At 34.1% G+C, this 22,677-nt stretch overlaps 1 long non-coding RNA gene across 1 annotated transcript; it reads left to right on the top strand.

Moving 5' to 3' along the window:
* Nucleotides 1–410: 410 nt before the first annotated feature.
* Nucleotides 411–21,944, top strand: LOC127846394 (uncharacterized). The gene is made up of 3 exons (XR_008033493.1): nt 411–474; nt 16,078–16,258; nt 21,553–21,944. It is a non-coding gene; the product is annotated as an uncharacterized LOC127846394 (long non-coding RNA).
* Nucleotides 21,945–22,677: the final 733 nt, after the last annotated feature.

Below are 22,677 nucleotides of genomic sequence, written 5' to 3'. Positions count from 1 at the left end.
ACATTGCCTTTGGTCTGTTCTTTGAATTAAGGCCTGGGATTAATCACCCACTAATATGCCTTCTCTCTCGCATTAATGCACAACTCAGTTTGTTAACCTGCAACATATCGATTCTTCTAGCTTTTCCCAAAATGCCTACCCAGCGAGTCTCAACAACCCCTCTGCCCAGTTATCCAAAGACTCTTCAACCCCTACTTACACCAGTTACCTCTGAGGTTTAAGTTGTTCGCGGTAAGCTCTACATTCATCAACAAGGCGTAGTATTCCATCGCCTTTTCTGTCAAGCTGAAATTCAAATAATCTCTCTTCTCACAATCCACCCGCTCAAAATACGATGACCTTGAATAAATGATAATATATAAAAACCTGCAAATAAAATCTCGATTAACTGATTACGATCGTAATTTTGTAGTGTAAAGCAGTACGCTTGTTGAATGCGCTAACAGTTATATTCGGGTCACAGATACATAACAAGTAAGTTTGGATTAATTATATTTACCACTATTTATATGAGAAATGCTTTCTTATAAAATTATGTGAAGAAATATAAAGCTTCGTTTAGAGATTGACGACATGTTCGCTTTTATCATAGTTTCCTAGCAATAGGGATAGTAATTGTTTTCGTTTACCTGGTATTTCAGCAATTTTCATTATTGAAAGTGACTTTAATTTTAGACAAGATCATGAAAGAAGAATACAAATAAAAATAAAAATCAACAGTCTCTCAAAGCCAACAAATTTGCTCATACTCCTTCGAGTATTTATTTTCAAATACAGAAAACTATAACTTACAATTTTTGTAAGAAACAATTAAATACAGTCTGTAGATAGAGGTTAGCTCATCGTACAAATAAAGATTTTCCACAGTATTGTTCTCGAATTTCAGGCCTAGTTCAAGGGCGTAAAATAAATGTGGTTTAATTGTTCGAAACCGACCAACACTTAGTTTTGGATTTGACCCGTGATTCGTTTTTTTGTACTGAATGGTGAGTTTTCGATCACTTGCAAAATGCGATCATATTCTTTCAACCGATTGTAAAGTGTGCAACAACAACTGCTGAATTTGATCTTATTTGCTAACTTAACTTTGACAATCAATAAACAAATGCTATGTAGAGGTTTTAATGACATGTGCACGTCAATGCTCATGAAATTGTTGAATGGTAAACAAGTTAGGAAAATGAAGTTTTTATGTACAATCTCAGAGGTAACAAGCGACTTTTTGCCATGTGTTGATATGAATGCGCTTCGCTTTTTTATCATATAAAACACGGAAATTACTTTCATATCAAAACTGTATGTTAACATGAATAATATTATATTTTAACTGCTTATTAAAACAAGTATGCACACTAAATGCCCCGTGATATTCATAACGACGAGTTTGATATCATGACGCCGATACCGATACGTTTTATCAAATTGAATGTTACAGATAAACAAATTGTGTTGTCCATTTTTAACTAAAATATGCATTATTATCGCCTGTTTTCATTTCACACGAGTTACGAAACATAATGAAATCCTTAAGAAGTTGACAGAATGGTAACATAGGAAGTTTATGTATAAGTGACTAATCGACTGTTTTTTTTGCAAGTGTAGTTAAACCTGACTTAGAGGTCACCTTAGTAGAGCGGTCATACGACGTTTGTGGTCAGCTTATACCCCCCCCCCCCCCCCCCTCCACGACGAAAATCAGTCTTTGTTACAGGAGTTAAGCTTTCAACTGCCGTAAGCGGCCAGTATATATCACATCGCGAGCGCTTTTTGAATCTGTGTTATGCGGTCATGATGCAGTCAAATCGAGTTGCGAAAAATTAACACTCAAATCGATTTGCGTTGTTTTTACTCTCACTTCTGACGTCATACCGTCTATTATGCGGTTAAATAATATAATTGCTGTACGTGCATTTGATATAATAAATGCGGCATACTGTGAGAAAACAAAAACATAGGTAATTGTTCAGGTTTGTGTTGTGAGAATAATTACTGGGAGATCTTAAAAATAAATTATATCAGATTAGATAACACGTTTTAAATAATAATCGCATTTTTATAGTACAAATCAGTGTGATAGAATTTGTTATCATTAAGCCGAAAGCTTATATGAAGCATACGTACCCTGAACGGCTCTCGGTACATGTTTCGGGCGATAAGATAAGTTATACTGATATTATACTGATTCGACTGTAGTAAATCTTGAGCAAAGGTTATAATAAGTTGCGTTTCTTCAAAAAGACCATGAATAAACACAGTAGCATTTCCACTGCAATAATTATTTAATTATTTAAATGTGGAAAAAATAGTAACTTCGACAAAAACTGTTATAATTAATACACAAAAAACTTCCCCCTCAAGTGGATGAACAAAAATATAATTCCATATAAACTGCCGCATTCCAATGACAGGCCCAATTAACAAATAGGCACACTGGCGATTTCCTAGCAATCAATTTATTTTCTCCAAAATACATACATGATTACTTTTTGCATTGATAACATAGCACACAACAATTCTTATTTGTCCAGTGAACGTATTATTTAAACAATTCAACACTTCCAATTATTTATTCGGGTCTATATGACCGAATGACATAGGTCGCTTAATTAAGAACTGAAAAATCTGGACCGTGATGACCAATTGACCATCTTTTGGCATTTTTAATACATACAGCCTTGAAGAAGTCGTTCGAAATATCAAGCCACGACATCATAGGAGCAAATATTTATAGACAATTGCATCATAAGTAGGCATATCATCCGACTTTAACAGTGTTCATTATGTTTCACTACATCCATATCGAGAAAATCGTCCTACCTTCTGGGTGCTTTTTTCACGGGTCCGAAACTATAGAGCTTAGAATTGTTAAAACAAGTCATGAGATACATTTTCATAACGATTCGAAGAACACCTTGCATTAAAACGATTTAGGAATACTATCCCGCGTCCGTGGCAGCCGAGTTTTCAACGGAACTTAATATTGGTTGTTTACAATTTCACTCAGCGAGTTTAAGAAAGATTTGAAATAATGTTTCATAACCATTGCAATATGGTTTAGCAAAATCGATATAAGAAAGTCTGTCCCACTCATGGCGGCCATATTTGTTAACGGACCAGAAAAATGGTTGTACTAGTCCGAGTAATAAGGCACTTCATATATATTTCATTTAAATGAATGTACCCTTTTGGCTCTACGTACGGTGTTTGTGCTTCACTCGGCTGTTTGTTTCAATATCGAAGCCGTTGGGATACAAAGGTTATTGAAAGAAAACCGTCCATAAATCTGTTGTCTCCTTACGTGACGTTCGAGATATTGGATGTACAAATATCATTGAGCCGAACGGGCGTCTCCGTTTTAAAGAAATATAAATATAAAGTGGCTTACCAGGTTAAAATATCCACTTCACTTGCAGGAAAAAGCACGAAAACGACGCCACCTTAAAAGTAAGTCCCAACTAACCTCACCTAAAGCAAGTAATCTACATTTTACGATTTCTCTATTGATTGTCGCGTAATTACACATTGTTCGTGGAGAACACACAGTAACAAACAAAGTTCATTTCTGTTTTCATCGAGATTTATTTCTGATTAATAATTTCTAACACAACGCTTCTAATGTTCATGAAGTACAATTTTACAGCGCGGCGGCCGACATGGCCACCACGTCAAGAAGACGTGACAAATCTCTAACCGCAGACCTTTCTTATTAACTAAAACACTGCATTTTATCCCCAGGATAATTTACATAAAATCTACTTGTAATTTCATTGGTCATCAAGGTCTGGGCTTATTACGGATTGGTTGACTTATTAGAATGTTCTAGAAGGAACAATCTATTTACTTGCTTGCCAAATGCACTAAAATCTAATCAATTCATATTGGTTTAGAGTAATCCCGTTACGTTCGTCAGTACTATAACTTTTGTACCCCAGACAATAGGTGACCTTTTCATCTGTGCTGTTTGTTGACCATGTGTGTTACTTACAATCTCGTATCTATATGCTGACTCTGGACTCATTGTGTTCTTATTTGGATTTAATCTTAAATAAGGTCTGACTTTCCATTTTATTGATTCCAATTATACCCCACCTGAGTGTAAACATATTTGCGTTCTGACTTTAAATAAATCTTAAATCAGGTCTTAGTTTTGCAAATACCTCCCAAGGTGTATTATTAAATTCTCAAACTTCATCTTATCATTGCCTATACATATTATTGAAATATCCCCTTATTAATTTCCGTCATAAGAATAAACTCATAAGAATAAACGATATGTTATAAGCTGTTACATGACACAACTTTTCCCTTATTTTAATTTTTTTAAATATTTTATGATATTAAAAAAATATTTATGATATTAAAAAATTATTATTATTATTATTTTTATTTTACAAGCGTCTCTGCTGAAATAGATAACATAAGTTATTGTTACACAATATAAATGTCAATCGGTATGTAGCGGAGTACATCATCTGTTGGTCGTTGGCCTTCAATACGTCTGGTGTCGTCCATGTAGTGTTGAAGTCGTCACGTGGCGAATACGATGTTTATTTAATGTCATTGCCGCCGTCCTGAAGATAAGCCGATTGTAGGTTCGTCCGTGAAAATTGTAATGCGTTTGTTGATTCAGCTCTGCTTTCCGCTGTTTAACTTGCGTCGTCGATCGTCGTTTCCGTTGTATTCATCGTTGTTGTTGTTTTCGTTGTCGTTTGTTGATGGTCCCAGCGTCTTCATTTCTCTCGGGACATTAAGATCTTCTATTGGCCATAATGCTCACGAGGTATTAACTATAGCAGTGTTCTCCTTGATGTCTTAGGCCTCGGAAGTATCATTCCAAATGCGTTATCTACGCACGTCAAACAGTTGAACGGCTGCATCTACCCTATAGTGTTTAACGTCACAGGTATTGTGTCCAGTGTTGCGTCACTTGTTGTCCTTCGAAAACGTCTGGCGTTGGGTCTTCTTTTAGCAATAGAACCAGGTATTCACTTTGAGAGTAAACACCGTGATGTTCCATCCTAATCATGTTGTTTGTTTCTTCTATTCGTTCTGGAAGGCGTTGTCTAACGAAGTCGCTCTTCTTCGGCGTTGTCTTCAAATCTCGATATTTCATCTGCGTTGTGGTGATACAAGTATCAGTTGTTCAAAATCATGGCAAACATTTATAAATATCCCCTTAAGTTCCTCTTAAATACCGTCATGACAACTTAATAGAACGCCTTTGTAAATACAACCTTTATTACACCAATTACTATCGAAACACTCCTTTAAACATTACATAACAGTTCGATATTTTACGTACGTGCTATCAGTAAATTTGTGACAGGTATGGGCTACTTTATTTACCTAGGGTATTGCACTTTAAACAGACATATCGCGTTCGTATCTTAAAATCTTATAAATACATTTACATTATAATATCAAAATATTAAACTGCCTTCAAAATTCCTTAATTATAAAAATGTATATGCCTCATATATCTGTATTCCTATAATGTCAAATTAATGAAACATTCTTCAAATATTCTAATTTCCTCATACGTTCAAATTTCATGAAAACTTGCAAAAATATCAAAAATTAAAAAAATACCATCAATTACAAATGTATCTTATAAATCTTATTTATGCCAAAATGTGTCCGTACATAATTATATATTCCAATAATACAAAAAATATAGAAAACTCTTTAAATACCCTCAATTATTTGTGCGCATCTAATTTCAGTATTTCTATAACTCATATAATTATGTAAATTTCAAATACTTTCTTATTCATTTATTTTATTCTCAATTTACCGATATTTTAGAAAAAATACTGATCAATGAAAAACTGTATTGATTTTGATACTTGCATAATTTTTCCGTACATGATTAATCATTTCTTAAACACCTATCTACGTAAAATTCTTTAAAACAATTCTTAAAAATTTCGTTGTCATAACGCCTTTTACTTTGTATTTCTTACTTGATAACATTTTAAATAAACCCCTGTTTGCCATAATTTATGAAAAAACTGACCGTTTTCCATGTCGCGTTGTTTTTTTGATCCGTTGGCCTGTGATTCCGTATAGTGTTGTTTGTACTCCGTTTCCCAATGTTTTTCAATGTTCGTCCTGAAGTCACGGCAACCATAAAATGTACTGTGTCGCGTAATTACACATTGTTCGTGGAGAACACACAGTAACAAACAAAGTTCATTTCTGTTTTCATCGAGATTTATTTCTGATTAATAATTTCTAACACAACGCTTCTAATGTTCATGAAGTACAATTTTACAGCGCGGCGGCCGACATGGCCACCACGTCAAGAAGACGTGACAAATCTCTAACCGCAGACCTTTCTTATTAACTAAAACACTGCATTTTATCCCCAGGATAATTTACATAAAATCTACTTGTAATTTCATTGGTCATCAAGGTCTGGGCTTATTACGGATTGGTTGACTTATTAGAACGTTCTAGAAGGAACAATCTATTTACTTGCTTGCCAAATGCACTAAAATCTAATCAATTTATATTGGTTTAGAGTAATCCCGTTACGTTCGTCAGTACTATAACTTTTGTACCCCAGACAATAGGTGACCTTTTCATCTGTGCTGTTTGTTGACCATGTGTGTTACTTACAATCTCGTATCTATATGCTGACTCTGGACTCATTGTGTTCTTATTTGGATTTAATCTTAAATAAGGTCTGACTTTCCATTTTATTGATTCCAATTATACCCCACCTGAGTGTAAACATATTTGCGTTCTGACTTTAAATAAATCTTAAATCAGGTCTTAGTTTTGCAAATACCTCCCAAGGTGTATTATTAAATTCTCAAACTTCATCTTATCATTGCCTATACATATTATTGAAATATCCCCTTATTAATTTCCGTCATAAGAATAAACTCATAAGAATAAACGATATGTTATAAGCTGTTACATGACATGATTGACCTCAATCAAAATATACGCAAGCCACTTAACACAAATCACGTACTAATGATACACACTATAAGCATCAAGAAAATACTTTTATCGAAATATGCACAGATCAAAAGAAACATTTCAATAAAATAAGAACACATTTGTACTATAAATGATTGTGGTCAAATGACATATTGCGGGAAAAATCTTCAGGGATTTGCCAAGGGTTATCAGTCAGAAATAAGAATAACACTCCTAAATTAGTTCATTCAATCATCGTATTATTTTCCGCAAGTATAAAACAGTCAACAATTATTCAAGAAAACATATCATTTCTTTTCGCACAGTTGTCTAAGGATAAAATACTTTGACATATATTGAAAAATATGAGTATACCAATAGCCTATTTATTATTTAAATGGACAAAAAGTGCTAATGGAATGCTATTGTCATGACCCCATGTCCGGCGTCGGCGTAGTTCAAATCCTAGCAAAACTTTGTCTAGACGCTAGATACCACATTTATGATTTAATCTGGATGAATGTTATCTTGTGAATACCTTTATGAATTTCGAATCTGAATCAAATGTATTGAGCAAATCTGACGCACCATTAACTCGTTAATTTTCGGGTTATTTGGAAGGAGTCGTATGTGTTCGTTCGCATAAGAAATTGGAATTCATTACTTACAATCTAAGAGGAAATATATTTTGGATTTATGTAAAATCTTATTCAAAAGAAGTCTTGGTAGATGAATATTTGGTTTCAAAATACTCAAGAAACCTTTACCTTAAAAGCAAGTGTACTTTATAAGAAGAGTTTCATTAAAATATGTTAACGTTCTCATTTTTAAAAACTTGTTTATTTGATGTAATAATTATATGAATGAAGATTTTCCATATACACACTGTGTACAAAGTGTTTATGAAGTTAAAATAGCTCAGTATCAGATTGTGTATTATATATCCGGAATCAGAGTTTATTGTTGAAAGATTTTAATATTTTATATTAAAGGGATCTTTTCACGCTTTGGTAAATTGACAAAATTGAAAAAAGTTGTTTCAGATCCGTAAGTTTTCGTTTTAGTTATGATATGTGTGAGGAAACAGTAATACTGAACATTAACCATGCTCTAATATAGCCATTATATGTATCTTTTGACGATTTTAAAACCTAAAAAATATAAAGCGTTGCAACGCGAAACGATTGAATAATTTGGAGAGTTCTGTTTTTGTCGTTAAATTTTGTGAAACTACGAAGATTGCTTATATAAGGTATAAAATACGACACGAATGTGTACTCGGTGGAATAGCTCAGTAGGCTAAAGCGTTTTTACTTCTGGACTCTGGCAGGACTCCAGGGGTCACTGGTTCGAAACCTGCTCCGGGCAATGTTCTTTTCCTTTTTTTAATTTTTTTCTTGATTTTTTACTGGAGCTTTTATGATCCAATGTTTACATTTATAAATATATAGCATTTAATGAATAAGTTAAAAAAATGCCAAAATCTGTGAAAAGGCCCCTTTAAAAGCTCAAATTTATACGGCACAGTTTATGTATTGCGCTTTTATATTATACACCAGATAAACCGGAAATACGGTTTAAAACCAGAACGTGCATACAAACACACATTCATCATAATTTTGATCATTTTTGTCATCAACAAGAGCAGGACAATTCCTGCACAATAGACATACGTTGCATATTGGAATATTTAACTCCTATACAAATCTTCAAAAGCATGTTAACCGCTTTAACAGTCATACGTATGACTCAATCTTAATAATGTTTTGAGAATTATTAATTTGACAACATGAAGGCAAACTTAAAATATGGATCAAGTGTATTCAAACAATGTCAATATGTCAAAACTTAAAACAACCTTGTTACCAGTCCCGGGAGCCGCATCTATGATTAAATTTTGATAAACGATGTTCATAATGTTTACCTCGACAATACCACGGCTAAGTTTAAATGTGTGTCACGGATGTTCAGAAACATTGTCAAATCCCAGAACTTTGCTACCATTCTAGAACAAACATTCAGGACTAAAGCTTGAGCAAACTTGGTCATATTTTTTATCTTTACACTATTAATATCAAATTTGAGTTTAGCTGAATTAAAAAAAAACAAGGTTTTAAGGTCGAATCCTAGACAAAAGTTATAACATTTTAAATTACGTCAAAGATTACTAACTGTTAATGGAATATGGTCAGCACTCCAGTCTTTTCAAATACAATGTCGCAATGTCTTTTTGTAGTCCTTGCTACCTTTCTATAGGGAACATTGATGACTAAATCTGAATGAAACGTCTGCATAATGATTATCTTTAATATATCTAATCTATGTTTAAAAGTGGGGCTAAAAACTACTTTACTATTGCACTCTTGGAAAAGATATTGTAACTGCATTGTAATCTCGTTACCTATTTAAATGACAGACTGTTTAATCATCCTTGATGAAGCTTGTTCACAAAGATTACTAACTGTTAATGTTTGTATTGACAATATATAGTCTACGTTAGAATCCGGGTTATTTATGTCTGAATAAAAGGTCACCAGGTCAAATCTGTGACACGTTAGAAGTAACATTTATAACTACTCAACGTTGATGTTTAGCTTGCCAACTTCAATGGTACGTTAGGATGTCGTTCAAGTATATGAGTACATTGAACTTTAGTGAGCGCTCACTTATTTAGTAAAAATATTGCAATAATACATGTTTAACAGTTAAGTGTTTGAACTCTTATACGACATTTTTATTTTCTTGTTGGTTATTTGCAGATTTCTTATTGCGAGGGTTTTCTGCACCCAAAAAAGGTTAAGAAAAAACTATTATATAATTAAAAAATCTCAGAAATTCAGAATTACCAAACCTCAATCCCCCCCCCTATTTTGTTGATAACCATTTAATTAGAATTAAAAAGTCAGTCTTATGAAATATTGATTAAAAACTAATTATTTGTTATACGGGTTGGCTATATCAATATATATTTAAAATTCCAGAAACGTGGTTTTACTTTTATTATACAATATTCATGATCTGGATCATTACATTTTACGTATATAACTACAACTGATATATATAATTGATATCAAATGAGGTGTAACAAGTGAAATAAAGAAAATATAACCACATACGTGTGGTTATATCCCCGTAGAAAAACAGAAAAATAGCAATCCCTAGACGTAAGAAATTCTTAAAATAATTTCTAAAAAAAATAAAATAAACGCAGGAGTGAAATACAAGTTTGAGCATAGTAATTTTGTCCGATTAGCTTTTGTTGGAGAAATGGAAACTTGTGTTAGTTTCACTACACAAATTTTAAGTAAAAGTTTCAATTGCAAGGGTAACCTCATTTGTACAAATGGATTTGCCGTAACCATGCTCCAACTGAGACAGTTCGATGTTGCAGTAATGTAATAATGTACACAAATGGTATCATATTTATATACAATAATATAAATTGCTTACACGTATGAATAGCGTGTAGAAACTCATTTGTAATCGTAAGCAATTCGACCCGAAATAGTTAAAAATGTTCCATTCATATAGCTTACCTTATTATTGAAATTGCATAGTTTCCATGTAGTAGTTCAATTGTGCGTATGCTTAAATATGTAACTGATGGATTAGATGTTGAACTCACTTAATAACGACGATATCAAAATGAGATATTATTATAAGTTAATTCCGGCTTCCGGTCTGGTAGAAACAAGATAAAGTTTATCAAGAAATACTGTTTTCATAGATATTCAGTGTTTGTCCTAGTTATAAAACACGCGAAAAGGTAAGGATACACATATTAAAAAGAAGATATTAAACATCCTTAAAAAGAATTCAACACAATACTTAAAACACTTTATACAAAAGCACGCTCTTGACATAATATCATACAGTAAACGTATAAAACGCCTCAATGACAATAAAAGATTTTTTACTGAATTAATGTGTTTACAACGTCAATAAATGTCTATATCATCTTGTTTTATTATCAATCATTAAACTATACATACAACAAATCCTATTCAAGTATCATAATATTGAGATAATGTTCGAAAAGCATGAGACTCACTGATCTGGTCGGGACGACATTGTTTCAGATTGAAGTTCACATATAAGCATGGTTATAGTTGTAATGTGTGAAAGACTACCTGTAAATGTGAGTTACTCGCTTCAGGTAGAAGAAGATATGAATTCGACATCGGAATATTTGAAGAAAATTGGTCTGCCTTTATGTGGTTTGATTTTATATGGAGCTGACATTTATACGGATAATATGCTAGCAATAAAATACAAAAACGAAGGTAAACACTTTATTTTAATGTTATGAACAACGCAGTTTGTCACGCTTTCAAAGTCGGTGCAGCAAAAATATAATTCTTATTAACATATGCTCATTTTAAACATACAGTGCGGTGAGAAAGTGAATTTCTATATTGTATATTTATACAAATGCATAATATTGCACGATATAATTATGACTCGCTCAGCAGTGTTTACGAAATAAAGTATATGTTGTTTATGAAATCAATTTTATTAAAACCTATTTAATGTTTTAAAATGTGTTCACATAATCATAAATTAAGTAAATTGTTAATGGATTAGTTCTAGCGTCAGTCGGTACTATTTTTCAATACAATGACAATGTCTTTGCTTGATTTGAAAGTTTCAAACATATTATGTCGCCATTGCAATATATTTCAATAAAATGACATGGTCTTTGCTTGCTTTGAAAGTTTCGGACACATTATTTCGCCATTTCAATTCATCTGTATTAAATATTGGGTATTTGATACTATTAAGTCATGTAACAATAATACAAAGGATATACTTGTGCAATGCCTTAACCGGCTACTGACTTAAATGTATTTGCATTCAAATCCAAATAAGCATTTGAACACTAATAATATTGTTGTCAATTTTGCGTTGCTTGTTTGACCGTCGTCGCATTTCGACCTTCATTAACAATCTTCCTCAAAAGAAACCGGCTACTGATCATAGTTTTAATTGCAAGGAAGCCTTTCACCAAACGGCATATTAATCCCGGGTGACATTCTTTCCAAATTGTTCGATAATTGTAGTCAGCTATATGAGAACGTTGAAACAAAGCTGACAAATAATACACGATAGGTATTACTGTAGTGTTATAAACTAAACTTAAAAATTCAAGAACTTTGATTTAAATGGCATCGAATAGTATATGTATACAACGTTTGTCAAATTATCTGTAGTGAGAATCGGGCATTACCCAGGATCACAATATACCTTGCTTTGCAAAATAAAAAGGTCTTCACTGAAAGACATGTCCAGTGGTGTCGGGCTTGGTTTGTAACATCATTTAGGGGGTTTCATAAAGCATGTTAAAACTGTGACCCTTAGTCAAAACAGGCAACGTGATTTAGCTGTTCTCTGGACAAAAAATTGTATTACTTGTTTTTAGCGATCATACCCAGAGTTGTAATATTTACATATTGCCCTCTTGTGTTTTAGTCTTTACTAATACATTTTAAGTCAGCAGTTGTTGCTTTGAAAAACGAAGTGCATGCAAAAAAGATTTAGTCGATTCAGAACTTTTTCACTTATTTCTAACATGCTAAGCCATTTGATTGTGCTCGTTTTCGTTTCTTTGTCAACAAATCAGAATGTACCTATTAAACCTAGCTTGATATTTATACAAGATATTGGATTTTTATACACTGGTTTTAAATTACGTAAGTCGGTTATCGTGAGTGGAAACACATGTGCCTTTGGCCTTAATATGAATGAAAGCTAGATAACTACAAACAAGAAGTTAAATTTAATTAGATTGTTATGCTTTATAAAAATGAATACATTTAATTACGCGAGATAAGATCTGAAAACGCCTGACGCCAGTATATATATAGAGAATACTATGTTAGTGTGATTGTGTACTTAAATTTATCCCACGAGTGAAGAAAGGTTTACATGGCGAGGCTTGCCGAGCCTTGTAAGCCTTTCTGAGACAAGTGGGATAAATTTAAGTACACAAACACACAAACATAGTATTCTATTTATCCTACAAAATAATTTTAAAAATGTTACGAATGTATATGAAACGATAATGAAACAAAAATCGGGGCTGTACCTTTAAGTTTTTAACCTATTTTTACTCGCGTATTAATTTACAAACATGTCGATCTTCTTGCGCAGAAACGCGAAATAGTTCGAAAGTTAAACGTACGATTGCTGAAAAAAAGGGATTAAACATCATATACCTCTCAAATTTATTCAATTTATTGCAATACACATTTTTATTTTTAAATATTAAGTATTAACTGAGAATTAACAAATAATTTTCCGTCATAAAAGGTGAAGGTCGCCATTTGCAATCATAAATGAATCATGTACAGCACATGTGGCAGTGTTACTACACAACGAATGGAACTGGAACGAAAAATTAAACAAATATCACGCGAATTACACAGAGCGTTGGATTTAATTGCTGTAGAAGTTGAAATTGGTAACATTGAAAACTGCCCCATTAAACTGAGAGTGTGTCTGAAGGAGATTCATCGAAGATGAGACGGACACGTGATGCTGTTCCGAGTGCGTGGGGAAAGAATGAACATCAATGTTTGGAATATTGACGGGTCGAGGTTCGGGTGTTGGTTTGAAAGCGCTAGACGTGAGAGATGGTGCTGCATCGCGATCATCGTGATTTTCAAGCCTTGATGGTGATGGTGGGGACGTTACAGTTGTAATGACTGGATACCGTCGTTTCCCAGACAGGATATGTGATCCGGCCTTCTGTGTGGATTCAGAAATCGCACTGTAATTCAATACAGATTGGATGTTTTTGTGACCAGTGAAATGCATAATGTCAGTTGGTGCGACGTTTTCGTCCCTAAGCATTTGGACCATTCGCTTGCGAACAGATTGGTTAGTCAGGCGCTGACGGTCCAGCCCGCACTGCTCAGCCATCCTTTGAACCATGTGTCCAAGTTGATTGAGGCCGACCCTCTGCATAATAAACCACTGGTCATCTGGTCCTGTCAAAGCCCGAGTCCTAGGCGCAATGTAGAATGGACTTCCTGGTTGACAATATCCACTGGGTCGCTTGGAGGCAAACAACTTGTAGGCTGCGATGGGGCATCTGTCGTCTTGTGTCGCATACATCCTAGGTGGCACTTTCCTGATGTTTGAAATGTCACCCCCTGTCCTTGTTTTGGTCTGGCGCTCATCCAGTTCAAGGAACTCCGTGCCATCTGCTGCCGTTCTGAGAGTAACGTCTTCCCAGCTAAAAATAATGAACATTAGAAACCTTGAAAAGTGAGACAATTTAGTTTTTTAAGAAATAAAAACAAATATTAGTTGAATATCGCCTCATTGGTGCCAAAAAGTACAATGTGTCACTGAAATGGCAGATGGTGCCTGTTTGCACCTATGGGGAAAATTATCATTTGGAAAATTCTTGTTAAAATAATAAATTTCAAAACTTTGTGCTCTACCGTGTTCAATAAAAAATAGTACTTTGCAGACTTATTTGGTGTTTTATTTTTTACTATTTGTTTAGAATAATCTCTCAATGTTACTTTAATGTTTTTTTTTATTTCAGGACATATAGAAAACTCAAAGGAAATGGCTTAACGATTATAAATCACTCAAACCATAGATTATACTGCTCCGTGGTTCCCCGAAGTCCAAAGTGGACACAGTTGTTATACCACATGGTATTCAGCAAGGAACTGGGAGTCTGACAACCAAGAATCTGTTTCTGGTATAAAGCCTCAATCTCGTCGTCAGTCAACGGAGAAGCAGCTTTTGGTTTGTTACCTTTGCCTTGTCTCTTAAGACTCTTGGACTTAGCAGCGAAGGCATCCCTCGATAGACTGAACTCGGGGCCAGTGTTCGACATGATCAGATATGGATATTTGTGGTGTTTTAGTTCCCTATCTATGCTTGACATGATGTTTCGAATACTAGAGGGTTCGTAATCTTTTCCCGACTTAGTATTGCATGAAAGAATGAAATTTGCCACATATTCATCTAAAATGTCAACATTAAGTACATGCAGTTCTCTGCTCTCGCCTTTTAATTTTAGGAATCGTCTAAATTTTTCAACATCATTTTTTGGTTTTTGAAATGTTGCTTTGTTTTCTTGTTCTAAAATACGTTTTTTAACCGTGCAAATGTCCTTAAATTCGTTATTTAGTTCAGGAATCGGAATGCTGGCTACTTCATTAGAAGTTACATTTTCAAATTTATGGTCCAGAGCCCTTGCATCAAATCCATACAATTTAATGAAATCTTCAAATGATACCTTTTGAACAATTTGATCTGCACTTTGTGATTTTATCGTTCCGTTTTCTTCAATTTTCATTTTCGCTGTTTTGTTTGTAGTTTTAAGTGAGTCATCTTCCATGTCATTTTTCATAATATCATCCCATAAAATGTTAAATGTTATATTATTAATATTATCTGACATGTTATTTTTCTGTTTAGAATTTTCATTTGCTCAATACTTTTTTTGAAGCAGACGACAGTACTTCTGTGTGTAATAGTGTGTAATAGTGATTGATTTATTTATTTATTTTAGTCTTATGATTATTGTCATTGATAACAATTTAATAAAATATTATTTTTTTTACATTTTTCTTTTTTTTATTTGGTCAATACAATGATAATTAAATATGATACATTTAACAAGTAAAATCGTCTACTAGTCTTAACTGCATTTGACCTTTAACCAGTGGTGAAAGGCCAAAAAAGTAGTCCCTATGCTATAAACCGGATCTAAAAATAGCAATAAAGAAATCCTTCTTTTCTTTATGAGTCGTATTTGTTCTATAAAATAATTTAGCTGTAGGATAAAAATTGCCTTCCTATATACGGTTTGAAAAATTCCCACATTTGTTTTTCGCAAATTACAACTATGTTTCGAAAATAGGTTATAATGTGTTTATGTTGTCATTATATTTGAGTTTGCATGATGTTGTATATTTGTTGTTCCTTATTAAACATGACTTCGTACACCAAAGTTTCATTTAAATTTGTCAATTTATGAAATTGTTACTGTCCATCGTAGACCGATGTTGGAGATCGACTTGTAGCACGCCTTTTGCATGTATATGTATGTAATCAGTTATAAAGACTCGTATTAAGAGTACAAGTTCCTTAGATAAATCGAGGTTTATATAATAATTTCAGGAGAAGAGGAGTTTTTTTACCTAACAGTTGCATTCCTGTGCATACCAGCTTTCATTATCATGTGTATGGATGTCTCCTGGTACTACATAGATACATCATGGTGCGATCAATCTGGGTTCCGTTGGTAGATGAGAGTGATGCTCAGTGTAATATCTTTGGGAACACTAGGTGTTGTTTGTCGGTAAGTAGATAGTTCTTATGACTATTTGAGCCGCGTTCTGAGAAAACTGGGCATAATGCATGTGCGTAAAGTGTCATCCCAGATTAGCCTGTGCAGTCCGCACAGGCTAATCAAGGACGACACTTTCCGCTTTAATGGTATTTTTAGTTTCAAGGAAGTCCCTCCTTACCGAAAATCAAGTTTAGGCGGAAAGTGTCGTCCCTGATTAGCCTGTGCGGACTGCACAGGCTAATCTGGGACGACACTTGACGCACATGCATTATGCCCAGTTTTGTCAGAACACGACACATATTTTCATTGGTTGCAACGACAGCGATTACATTTACATTACAAGTATCGCAAATAAACAATAATATTTCATCCGCTTTTGCTATTCTTTTTTATAAATACAATTCGAATTATTCAAGGTTATGTGATAAAGTTTCTTTGAAATAATGAGGAACGACAATAATTATGCGATATAAAAAGATGAAATATTACAATACCTGTTATTATAAAAACAAAAGCGTTAGTGGACTTATTCTCTGTCAAAATGCAGCAGTAAAGAGCGGCAGTTATGAAGAGGCACACACATGTTTATCAAGTAAACAATACAGTGTCCGTACTAAAAATAACACATAATTAGATGAGTGCCATCCATCATCGAGTATTTTGTTCTTAAAACCCCGAACATCCTAGGCTTGTGAAGCACTCTGTCAGGATCAGTTTTGGCAGCTAGCTCTAGCTCGTGTGGTTCATGTGGAGCCATATCTATCTTGACGAATTGTTCACTGCTCGGATAGCTGAACCATACTTCTACAGCTAACCACCAGGGTCCGGTTTAATAAAAAACTACAAAACACGACTGTAGTCGCGCGACTGTGCGGTCGACCGACGGTTGTCGGCCGCCAACTGACAAATTGTCGCGTTCACGGAGAAATTTGCCGCGACTGTGGTCGCATGACTGTGTGGTCAGTCGACTGCGGTCGTTGTAGTCGCTATTTTTAGAAAATTATCACTTCCGCCATCAACATTTTTTTATTTATTGTGCGAAAACTCATATCACGAAAAGTAAATCTTAAATTTGTTAAAATAATATGATATTATTTGTTTAAACAGAATTTGCTTGCGGATTCTTCGTCAAAGGTGTGTTTGTAATAATATTCATTAAGTGTTAAAAGTTCAAATACAAAATCTGACGCAATGAAATAAAATCTACCACTATGGTTCACGTGTCTCTGGACAATGTCCTTTCGCGTGTCAAAATTGCAGAACCTAAAACATACTTGCCAACGCAGTTTCAAGATGTTGGTTCTAAAGACCGTACATTTATATGAATATTCACCATATACCAATATGAATTAGTGCGCTCAACAAATCGGACGGAAGGAAGGATCGACTGAATAATGCTCGTAGATCGAGGAAAACGCGTGCAAAAACTGCATTGTGGAGTCTGGATGTCTACGGAAGTCTTTAAAACCAAATAACGGGTTTGCAATCAGCTCTGCAATTCACTAATGATTATGGACATACTGCTGAGACATTTTTGTTAAAATGTTCTTTTATATCTGGCTTCTTAATCTGCCCAATAATTATTGCGCTTAAAGGTTTGATACATTGCATTATCGTCTGCAAAATTCATATTAATGAGAATCTATCTAAATAAGGTTGATATTTCTATTTTATAGGATTGAACTTATGACACTTTATCTGGGCAATGATCGTTTTGTTAATTATTCATATTTCATTGTAAATTTCACTTCAACTTGATACACATACTCGAATAATATGTATGGGACTCTTCTAAATAAATCTAGGTACATGGTGCTGAGAAAATTGTATTTCGGGGAGTTCGTTCCTGCATATTTTATAATACTGTCAACATATCTGAGATTTGCTTTATTGATACCATGCTGTTTTGTCTAAAGTAAACGGTATTTTTATACAGGATATATTTCACATCTGATCTGAAGAAAAACGTCATGAATTCGTACTGTCGGTACTAGGAGATTAATCAAATGAATATTTGAAGCATCTGTCAGTATTAAAAAAAAGTTTACTTACACTTATGTTGTCAGTATTTAAGATATTAGTCTGGTTATTGATGGCTCGAAACTGATCTAGTAATCCGAGTGTTTTTTAGCATTATTTTTGTGATTTAATTTTATTATTGATGTCTTTATCAATATATCATTTTATTTCTCAACCTACAAAAATGACGTAATGTTTCATGAGGGAAAATACTTATCCTTTATTTGTTGATATTTGTTTCTGTTTTTCCCTTCATTCGTTGTAACCACAAATTCTTTCTTCTAAAAGCCATTATTCATTATTAATATTGATGTAGGTTATATGACTCAATCAATATTGTTATTACAAAATTAAATTGGTACTGTTTCTTATATATAAACACGAAGTGATGAAGCTATTGTTGGAGTAACATTAAAGTTGTGCACATGTAACTAAGTATCGACACCATTTTACTTTACACTTTACTGCATGTATAAATCATTTGTGCGTATGGTATAAGTATTGCCGTTTCTTATACCATGGTGTATTTTTACAATTTTAAAAGAATGCTATCAATATACATGTATGTTGTCATTCCATATAGTTCAGCATATATATGAGCCGTACTCTGTCAAAAGTGGGTTAATTGCATGTGCGTAAAGTGTCGTCCCATATTAGCCTAGGCAGTCCGCACAGGCTAATTAGGGACGATATTTTCCGATTTTATGATATTGTTCGTTTAAAGAAAGTGCCTCCTTAACAAAAGTCTATTTTAGGCACACATAGTCGTCCCTGATTAGCCTGTGCGGACTACACAGGCTAATAGTGGACGCTACTTTACGCACATGGATTAAACCCCCTTTTTACAGAGCACGGACCATATGTAGAGTAATGCGTCAACGGGACACGTTGAATGTAAAATCAGTGCCTTCAACTGAATTCATCTCAACGTACGTGTACAATTTGCGAATTATAGGCCAAGATAAGTTCCAAAGAAAGTTGCCCTTAATGAGCAGTTTATTGAATGATATTGGTGCACATAAACCCGGGATTATTTGCGCATTGCCTTCCTGTGGGACTAACCTTTAACTTTCAGTGAACAGTTTGCACTCCTCTCTTGTATTAATACTACTCTTTATAAGCCGGGAGAAAAATAAATGACGCGACGTTTAGCATCATAAAACATATTTATCCCATTGTTATGAAGGTAAATCAATTAAGTGCATTTCTTCTAATCTACTGATATGTATTACTTTCCCTTGCTCGAGACATCCGTGTATTGGATGGGAAATACGCATATTGATGATATAATATTGTATAAATTTCGGAAACGTATTCTTGATCTACAGCAAAGGTGTCTATGAGCTCCAACAGCTCTCTCCTTGGTAAGCGAAATCGACGGAAAAGTTCAACATCATTGTACATGTCTAATGGATTCGACCTATCTCTAAAAACTCGTTCTCTTCGAAAATGTCTTCGCATTCGATGAACAAGTCGCATGGAGGCCGCCATTATTAAACTCGAAACTATCCGCGTTTATTTTGCACGGGTTTTCAATGCCGACAAAGCGTCAAGCGACGAGCAGTCGTGGTGTGAGGGGTAGACTGCGGTCGCTCGACATTATGTCGAACAACGCGCGGTCGATTGACGACCGTCGCTCTCCATTAAACACGGCTATCGTCGCACGACGATTATTCGCTGGTACAACCATAGTCGCCCGACCATGGTCGCTCTCATTAAACCGGACCCAGGTACTCAAACGCGTCCTGACCTTCCAAACCTTATTCAATCAGCTTTGCATACTTTCGTGGGTCGCGATACATCGTTCTTCTCACGGGACTGTGAGTTATATTGTCTGTACATTTCATCGTGTGTTGCTGCTTGACTAACAAGCTAGACCATCTGCGACGCCCAATTCTACTTCTTTCCGTTTTTGCCTTTGGACGAAAGCACTATTCCAACTATCTCTTGCTTTGAGCCTTTGCCCTTCGTCTGACTCTAGTTGTGATGGCAATTATATCTTGATACACTAATCTGATCTGCGACATCTCTACTGCTTTGCTTATTTACGACGTCATCTTTTTCATCAGCTTTATCCCGAGTGAATTGATATACTGATAGCGAAATTGTTTTAGTGTCATGATGACTTCAGTTTTACCAGCTTAAACTCCTATACCGATGACGACAGAAGTAGCTAGAGTTTTCCATATGTGGTATTAATGCCCATGCCTCGATAACTTGGAGGAGGTTTAGCCAACATTGGAGGTGCGGGATGATTACCGGCTCATGGGACTCGATTGTAGTTGTTAAGCCCTCATATAGCATAAGAATCTAGATATTTGTCGGGTAAAGGCCATTCAGAGACATTTATATGTTTAACTGGCCTAGTGGCGATGACTGTTTTATGTTCTTTAAGCCATGCTCCTTAATCCCATATTCTTCTTGATTCATGGTGGCGTCAAGCCACTTGTCCAGAAACTTTGTCGGGTTGTACTTTATGCTTTAAAGAGCTTCTTTTTAGATGATGAGAGTGAACTGTATATTGACGTTAACACTAAATAACAATTATTAACTCAGATACAAATAAATATCAATGATAAAATAGACCAACGGCAATCTGTTGTCTACGAAGAGAAAATCCGTGTGCTTTGGGCTCGTGTCTCGTGTACTGGTTCTTTCTCGGATAACGTTGCTGGGCTTTAGACATCGATGACGTTAAACTTACATCTGTATGCTCCGCTCGCGTTTACTATATATAATAGATAAATGTGTTATAAATGTCAGCATTGACAAGAGTTCTCAAAGACAAGTATCTGCTAATTAAATTGAACACAAGTAGTTATTAACATATGTTAATATACTTGTTTTACAATAAGGAAGATATTTAAACAGAAATAAACAGAAAATTTAAAACGGATTCATTACATATCGTTGATGTGGCGTGTCTATAATTTGGCATACTAAACACGCTGACTTTAGTAACTATCTAAGACAAAGCCCTGACAACGGACTATATGTCACCATAACAAAGTTAATACCGAGAATGAGAACTAAAATAATATACATATAATTAACATGTTAATCAATGTTGAAAAACAATTTAACTATGTTTAGAAGGAACTGTTCATTTCATCGATACAAATACGTTAGTAATTTCAGACAGTCACACAGGGTTTCAACAAAACACATACATGTACACTTTACACAATATTTGGAAAACAACCTACATGTTTTTTTTTTATTATTAAGCATGACAAATAACTAAAATCTTCAAAAGTAGTGACATATTGTGTTTTCTTCTACAGGACTTTCCAATACATCATATTCGGGATAAAACCAGAACTGGCTTCAACAAGCACAACAGAAATCCATCTAGAAGTCCTCCGTTTACATCGGGATTGTTGCATGTTCAGTATGACGGAGGCATTCCTTGAATCTGCTCCTCAGTTGGCACTGAAATTGTATATCGCACATTATCAACCATTCTCCTATTCAAGACGTAGGTGTCATTCACTCATATCATTTTAATATGAATGCGCATTTGATTTATATTTTAACGTTAATAGATCCCCTTTTATGCATGTATTTGATTTTTATAATAATTAAAAAAACTGATTTAGAATTTTCTAAAAATAATTAAAAAACGGACAAAGAAATATAGCAGAGTGGAAAGAGAATAAACGTATCCAGTGAAGAAGTTTGAATTGATTATTGTGATTGAATATAATACAACGTCAACACATCATCGAGAACCTTGGAAAACTATAAGAAACGAGAAAATAATTAATACTATTTAAATTTGCAAAGTTCCTTTACAAAGTAAACTTCGAAACAGGCAATATAATTTTAAAATGACTGCGACGTTTCCAATTCACATTGGAAGACACCTCTCACAAACAAGAACTTTCACTGAAAATGAAATCATATAGTTGACTGCATTTAATTATAACAAAAACAAACTTTCAAATGTAACGAAAAATAAAATCACACTTTATTTAATCTTAGGCTATAAGAAAACATACAATTTAATACATTATTAATTGTATTATTTTTTCCATTTGGGGAATGATGCATATGGTATTCCTGTGGATGTAGAAAATAAATAAATAAAACGTCAACTTCATTTGTTAAAGTTCAACACTTTAAGAATATTTTATTTCAACACTTAAAGAAATAGTTAGATTTACATTGTTATATTTCTACCCTGAATGTCTGTAACATTTCTAAACAACTGATTAATACGTTGAATATGAATACAAGCCTCAAAACAGATTACTTGTATTACATGTTGCATTTTAAAAGGGAAATGTTTTATTTTATTATGTGCCTCTTTATAAAAATATATCATACATATGTCCTCTTAAAGTTAACACTTTTATAAAGTTACCAATACAAAATTTCTCTTGAACAATAGTTGACGAAGCACTTGC

This window comes from Dreissena polymorpha, chromosome 9 (assembly GCF_020536995.1).
Source record: "Dreissena polymorpha isolate Duluth1 chromosome 9, UMN_Dpol_1.0, whole genome shotgun sequence".
In the NCBI taxonomy this organism is placed as follows: domain Eukaryota; kingdom Metazoa; phylum Mollusca; class Bivalvia; order Myida; family Dreissenidae; genus Dreissena; species Dreissena polymorpha.
This window is presented reverse-complemented; position numbering and strand designations above follow the sequence as displayed.